Source organism: Halyomorpha halys, unplaced genomic scaffold, assembly GCF_000696795.3.
Source record: "Halyomorpha halys isolate HHAL.00 unplaced genomic scaffold, Hhal_1.1 Scaffold478.1, whole genome shotgun sequence".
Classification (NCBI taxonomy): domain Eukaryota; kingdom Metazoa; phylum Arthropoda; class Insecta; order Hemiptera; family Pentatomidae; genus Halyomorpha; species Halyomorpha halys.
In genome coordinates, this window is record NW_027114329.1 from 692,243 (window position 1) to 700,309 (window position 8,067).

The 8,067-nt window shown below is 30.9% G+C and overlaps 1 protein-coding gene and 1 long non-coding RNA gene across 4 annotated transcripts in view; one reads left to right on the top strand and one right to left on the bottom strand.

Moving 5' to 3' along the window:
• Nucleotides 1-4,775, bottom strand: part of LOC136796802 (uncharacterized) — a 7,148-nt gene extending 2,373 nt beyond the window's left edge. The window contains exons 1-2 of the long non-coding RNA XR_010844549.1: nt 4,737-4,775; nt 3,355-3,657 (exon numbers count right to left, since the gene is read on the bottom strand). This is a non-coding gene — a long non-coding RNA (uncharacterized lncRNA). The remainder of the gene's footprint in view (nt 1-3,354; nt 3,658-4,736) is intronic.
• Nucleotides 1-8,067, top strand: part of ine (inebriated) — a 130,315-nt gene that overhangs the window by 49,288 nt on the left and 72,960 nt on the right. The gene's annotated exons all lie outside the window — the stretch shown is intronic.

Genomic DNA, 8,067 nt, shown 5'->3' on the forward strand with positions numbered 1-8,067 from the left:
TATATATATATATAATCCATTAAAACCATTCAAAAATCTATTTTTTTGTTTTATAATTTATACCGGGTATCACATGTATATTCATTCAACAACAACACTTAACAACAAAACTTCTCGCATCCACCCTGCGACAGACACAACTCAACAGACACAACTCAAATTCATTATTCAGGAGGGTCCTTCAACGGAATGCAAAGTTTTATTTTAATAATTGGAGAAAATGGTCAGGGGTACGGTCAGCAAAAAAAAAAACATAATTAAACAAAAAAAAATTATTTATGCCTATTTATTTGGCATCAATAAATATTTTTTTGTTTATTTATGTTTTTTTGCTCACCACACCCCGACCATCTTCAATTATTAAAATAAATCTTTGCATTCCATTAAAGGACCCTCCTGAATCATGATTTACTTTATTAAAAAAGAAATTATTGGCACACAAAATATTATCTGAACTCTTAAAGAAAACTATAATTCACTTGATAAACCTGAAGACACCCAAATTTCTAAACAAATATCACGTAAAATTTGAGTACTAAATCGATCACTTATTCCGAGAATTTTTCTATATGATAAGTTTTTAATTTTCCAACAGAAACTAACTCGAACCAACTTCTAACACTCAATATGCTTTACAGTTAAGATTCAGCTATCTGTAAGATTATGTAACCCTGAATTCTATACTGTTCTAAACTTACTTGGAATATCACTGTGTAATTTGCGCTACAAAACCTGTGAATTTGTTATTGTCTTCAGCTCAAAATATCGTTTAAGCAAATAAATTTAATAAAATAATTTTTAGGATCTTAACCACGACTTGTTTTAAAACATGTATCTAGTTAAATTATTTAAGCCATCTAAAATAAAAACTCACTTAGTCGTCGCATGAGTACAATAAGACAACCACAATGCTGTTGAAGCTGGCCTTAGAATGAGGCTTGACCTGTGCCAAATTCGTCTGTTATCACAAACACAACAAAAACAGTTCATTTCTAAGCTTTAAAATACAAAGCTCTATTATTCAATTCATCTCTTAAACTCAATATGGGGCCGTCCGTAGTTCTACTAGGTCTAGTCTTCTGAGATCTGCGGGCGGCGCTGGTTCAAATCCGGCCTAGGGTCTTTGACTTTTTTCATTAAGTGGTGGTCCCACAACATGAAAAACTTGATCCCCCACCGTGGTTAAAATAGGTTGGTCACCTGTAGATAACAAGGCAAACATTACCTCGCTGTGGATTACCTTTAAAAAAATATAAATACGTTCCTGTGGAATACCCTCGATCCGCCGATTTACCTCTGTCAAAGTTAAACCTCTCACTTTTTTTTTTAATAATCTTTATTAAAATTTCAATAAGAATTTAAAAATTGATATTGAGATTCGTCCCTTTTCTGAGTGAGAGCCGGATAAGGGATCGATACAACCGCATTATATATTTATATATTCTTTTGAATCGTTTACTTCTTTAGAAGCCCCTCAGTTCAAGTACCAAGTACAGTAACAAGTTTCCCGCGCGCGTGAATGTGTGCTTTGCGCCCTGTGCATGAGTGTGAACAGTCCACAAAAAGAAGTTTTACAGAACCGAAAATAAGGTGTATCGCCTTCTAGAAAGCTTTTGAACTAAGAAAGCGGGGCAAAACGTGGACAAAGTTTTAAAATAGTACTCCTTTTGTTTTTTCATTATTAAAATTGTTTTTGAACACCTAATCTTAAAGAGTACGATTGGCAACACAAAAATCCTCTGAGTAATGACCTGATGTAGGATTGACCGGACACCCCCGACATGTGGCCCCGGAGCAGGAGGTCGTAACGACTGACACATAAATCCCAATAAGATCTTGGCAATAGAGTCAACGAGTCTTTTCCTGGCCACGACCTCGCCCGCGGCAGCTGTACACTGTTCCGGGATTATAATGTTACTGTCGCTTCCATGTCAATGTTTTTTGTTTTGTTTTCGCTATCTTTTGCCATGTAATGATAAACAAAAAAAAAGTACGTATAGATCTTTACTGGTCTATGCCTATGAACCAGAATGAAAGATATCAATTTCTTGTAATGCATTCTGATTGTTGTTGGCTGTTTCATTTGCATAAACTGATAGGAATTCCTACAGCCTTTGAAGTTTGGGATGTCTATTATTAGAATTCATCTAGTGATAATGGTAATGATAACTAAAAATTTGTAAAGAAATTAAATCACCAATACCTCCACTCAACTCTTTCTAAACGTTGAGAATTCATAACTAAACCTTTTATCGTCGGTGCAGTACTAATTTGGCGTATCCGAAAATGCTTTTATTCATATTATCTATAATTCAAATTTAACTTGGGTGCAACAGCATAATATAGGAAGTTGTGAATAACTGGCTGAAAGTATTAACCAGTGTGAGATCCGTGTAGCTTATATATCATTCCAGCAATATCTACAAATACCTCAGTATTTTATTATTATTGAGTTAGGACTTTTCCGGACAGTATACTATGCTAATAAATTTAAACTGCACTATCTGTAAATCATAATTGCGGCCAACACACTGCACGAACAATTGTTTTTATGTCAACAACCTATTGTACTATAAATTACACTGACTTAAGTTTAGAGAAACATTTTTTTTATCAGGATTAAAATTAAATAGAGACAACACTAAATGCTATGGTTTATGGTATGCAGTAGTCTGTTTATCGTAAACATTTGAGAATTTGTTTGATCATGGATTTAGGAAACCCTTTATGGTAGGGAAGCCTCTGTTATCTTTACCTGACTTGGCCTAGTATTTTCGCTACTACTCTATACCGTGTCACTTCTATATAGAAATTTATTGTTTAGATTCTACGTACCAGCAATGGAATTTTATTTTAGGACACTTTAAAATTTCGAAACAGAAAAAATAAAAGGCTGAGGGAACCCAAACATTCTATGACGTCAACACAAATGTTCCTCGCTTATATTACTTCATCTACTGTATTGAAACCCAAGTTGAACCTAAAACAATCCTCCCAAATACTTTCCGGATGGCCCATAGAATGCTTATAAAAAAGTCACTAATTTCACCAAGTGTCATATAGTTGTCAAGTGAAGTCCAATTGATAGATTAGATTAACAAAATTATTGAGTAGGATAGATCTTCCAGTCCCAGACTTTTGAGATTTAAATTACAAAAAATTAGTCTTTAGAACAATTAAAGAGTTTGTATTAACCATAATTTTAATGATTCACTTGTCCTGAGTTTCTTTTAGAAAGATATAGGAGATCAAGGCAATCTTTGGAAGGTTATTTCACACATTAACAGAACATTCTCTTCATGAACGTTGTATTTAGCTTAATGAGATAAGAATAGAGATAAGAATTTATCTTACGCTACTTCAACAAGAACAGTTCTTCATGTAGCTATTAAGTTTTTTGAGAGAGTTGGTACCATGCAACTTTTAAATTAAAATCTTATTGAACCCTCATTTGTTGGAAAAGTTGAAGTGTAGCACTAAAAACAACACTAATAAATAGATGGCCAAAGTAAAATAGCTGATATCAGTGGTTTGTCATATGTATCATCCGTAGACCATTCCTTTGCCAGAAACCTCTTTATTTATGTCTTCTTGACCATAGCTATGTTTATCAGATCACTCTTCCATACAGCAAAATTACCAAGGAGCTCTTTTACTCTTTAAAATAAATCAACATTATAAATTAATTAACCAAAATACAATATGTAGAATTTTAGATACAACATACAATAAACAATTTTTTTAAAAATTACACCTAGAAGTGATAGATAAGGTAAACCTAGCACTAATAAAAAGTAAGTAATATTTTAGTAATTAAAAGAAATCTAGTGATATCTTTTTGGTAACAATGTGTCATTCTATTTAACCAACTAGGTACTGTAGACCTCCTTAATGTAATTGTTTTTTGTTTAAACATTAAAATGTCTGCCCAGTGGAAATCCAGTCTACCTGTCTTAACTAGCTATAACTCCCTTAGTTGTTTCAAGACATCATTGTGTAGTGTGGGTGTTGGAATAGTAATTTGCAGTTATTGCATTTGATAATTGTTCACCAAAAAAAGATACATTCACTCAAAATCACTAGCTGTTTTAGGTTTTGTAACCTATTTAGCTTTTAATAAACTGCAAAATATATTACATTAATTGTTCTTTTGTTATGTGTTATTTATTTTTTTTTTAAATTGTTTAGTCAGAATCTGATGATATAATATTTTAAGACTAACCAAACTCTCTTAAAACTATTACTAACAACGCTTTATATTGAACTTTTTTGGAAATGATTGTCATTTCAGAAGCTAGGAAGGATATAAAAACAAAAAGACCGACCAAATAACCCAAGGTGCATTGATCTCCCCTAAATATGTTTCTGTATTATATGTTTTATGATAGAACAATTTTCTTAACCTTTAACCATCAGTAGAACCAAATTTTTCTATTTTTTTTTTCTTAAGTGATCAAAGGACGAAAATTATTTGTTTGACCGTATATTTTTAATTATGTATTATGAAATTATTAAATAATGCAAGATAATGACTAGTTTATTTTAATACTAATAAAAGCTTTCAGATATTAATTGATTGAGATCGTCCAACTGATTCACCGAATATATTAACATAGAACACATATATCATTATTCATACGTATGAAAAGAGTTATAATACACCTACTTTAACATATATATATTGTTACAATATATAATTATATATATGTTATTATATGATAATATAATACACCTACTTTAACTTATAAGAGTTATAAGAACCAACTAACCGCCATGATGACTTAAAATATTCTGGACGAGTACAGAACCTTTTTGTGACGACGCTTCGAGCTATCATAAAGTAAACACTTAGACTATTTATTCTATTTTTACTGAGTTCCCTGCTTATATTTGGCTTGGGATCAAAGCTAGGTGGAGTCTGTAAATATTGCATTTTACATTTATTGTAATGTCACAGTCCTTTAGTTTTTACATTTTACATTGTTTTGTATATCATTAAAAGTTAATGATTGCATTAATGTCCGGGTGTAGTTGGTTTCCCGCTTGTGCCTCCTGGGTAACCAATGATTCTCGACTGTTCTCGCCAAAGAGAAATGTTAATACGTCGAATGTATATTGTGCATTGAAAACAAAATAAGAATAATGCCTATTATGGTACCGGAAAAAAATTTATATCCTACTAATTCCTCTTTAACATATATGTTCCTTCATAATCCTTTACTTGTTTTATCCTGTTCTAAACCAGATCTCTTTCAAAATTATTTCTGACTTTTTTCTTCCTTCATGTGTTAGAGTCTTTCCCTGTACTATTTTCCATCTACTTAGGCCTAATATTTCATCTAGACAACTATATATAAAATTGTTCGCTTGTTTGAAACAGGATTTAAATATTAATCACGTGTAAGATATTAGATACATTCATATATATCCTTTATTTATAGTGACTAGAACACATATCTCACTCAGTTCAATGTATGAATTTACTGATCAACTCAAACTACAGGACAAATAATAATACCCAAAACTTTGTCAAAAATGTTATTTGTTGAATATTTAAATTTTCTTATCTGTTAAATATAACTACATAAACAGGATCAAATTTAGGATTGAAAATACAGTAAGGTATCTATAATTTTCAAGATGAAGGAAATTTTTGTTTCATCCGATTATTTTTTTTTCGATCCCTTCAAAAAAGAAATTAAAACATGCATTATTAAATTGCATTACGTATGTGTGACATAAATCAAATTAAATACAACCTTTTTCTATCTGGTACTGGAACATATACAGTGAGATACTTAGCTGAGGTTTGATGTGTCCATCTTGTGAGAATTCTGCTTAAATATTTGAAGGTGAGTGGCCTCCACGTGATGTTTAAACAACAGAAGAAAAAACAATAATTAAAGACGAAAGATTGTAAGTAAATGATAATAATATCTGATTATTGAATTGGAGTGTATAAATATATATGGAGTTCAATCTCATTCCATTCTTCAACTTTACAATCAATGTTCATTTAACAAGCATTGGTACTTTCTAAGATGAGATGAGATGTATACAAGTTGGAATTTCCCTGCACCGTTTTCTCGATCATGCCAGTGACTTGAAACTATAAAATATGATATCTCTACATTTTCCTTTCGAATACATTCATGTATTTTTCAATATTGATGCCTCCAGGATTTTGATCATATATTTTAACAGTTTTAATTGAAACCTTTTCTAGTAAATCAGTTTCTATTCAATAGTTAGCGTGTGGAAATCAGTGTAGTTGAGGGAGTTGAGACGTCACCTCGAAACTGCAGCGACCCTGCACAGTGGGGTAAAATCTGGCCAAAACTATTTACCGTCCTTAAATTAATTCTAATTGTATTTATTATAAGTTTAATCTTATTTAACGCAGTTTTAAGAACTTAGAATAATTGAAAATTGTAACTTAAAAAGCATATGTCCTTATCATATGTCAAGAAATGAATATCTAAACTTAAGGAAGCTTCCAACACATTACAAAAGACTGATCTACATGACTGTAATAAGGCCAATCTGGACATGGCTTTGGGGCTCCACTAAACCTTCGAATTCCTTTCGTAACCAATCCTTACAATCCAAAATCCTTCGTAAAATCCTCAATGCTCCTTACTTTGTCACAAATAAAATCATATATAAAGACCTTAATGTTCCCTATGTAACCGAACTAGCCCGAACCAGATATCACTCCTTCCATTATAAACTCTCTAACCACTCAAACCCCCTAGTTTCTAATCTTGCATCTTCCATTCCTGACAATTCTCCAAGGTGCCTGAAAAGAACATGGCCACGAGACCAGCTAATGTAAAATGTCATTAGAGTGCTACCAATGGGTAGTTTCTCTACACGCCTGTAACACTCCAATTTAAGTTAGATCAGATTTACTAAATGTATTATAATGTACAGTTGTAAATAGCAATAAATAAATATTTTTAAAAAAACTTAAGGAAGGAAAAGTTTTCCTAGATTAAAAAAAAAAAGGTATGATGTTATAAGAACTAACGTGATGCTATGTTTTACAAACATTCTTACAATTAAATTTTTTCATATGATGAATACATATGTTTTTTTTGTCAAAAACTTTTTTCATATTCCCCTTTAGGATTACTATAAAAAATCCTCTACCTACTCAAATTATTTTTACTTTGCTATCAACATTTTAAACAAATTTCCTACTTGTGTTTTTGTCATTGGTCTTCCGATAACCTCCTTTTAGGAGCTATTAAAGCTAATCTTTTTTATCCTAAATATTTTATTTCCTTCTATACGTCATTTTACATCACTCGTTATTAGCTGCCATTCCTTATAGTGAGTGATATTCAAGGAAATATTTAATATAAACTATAGCAATTTGATTTAAAAATATAATTTTCATATTTGGCAAGATATCTTCCTCTGGTATATGAGTCGCCGATACTCAGTACTTTATGTTTTTTCATTTATTAATTTAGAATATTTCATCAAATTTGGTCCGACTAGGTGACATCAATCGACCACTAAATATTGTCACCAAAATAACCAATAAAAATAATTGACATTAATAAAATTTATTGTTACAATTTTGACTTTAGGGCATAATAAGTACGGAGTGAACCTGATTAAAAATAAAAATACATTATAAAATATATAATATTATTATACATGTGATTATGTATGAAATACATAACACATGTATAATATCATGTAACATGATATTTAATATAAAAAATAAAGGATCGTTAAAACAATCGAAGAGCAGCTAAAGGGTACAATAAAACAAAATGATACAAGAATACTATAGAAATAAGGAACTTGTTACATTTAAAGTACTAAACAAACATATATAGCTAATTTTAATTGTAATATAATGAGTAATTATGTGGAGTTTAGAAAAACTACAGGTAGATATGGTCATTTGATGAATCAAACTCAGTTCAGGGAATCATAGAAGTAAGAAAGTACTCAGTCAAATATTTCTTTGTGAATTATTAGTTGTTATGGTTAATTAATGATAAAATGGTTAATGAACAGATATGGCACTTGTTTTCTCTTCACATGTTT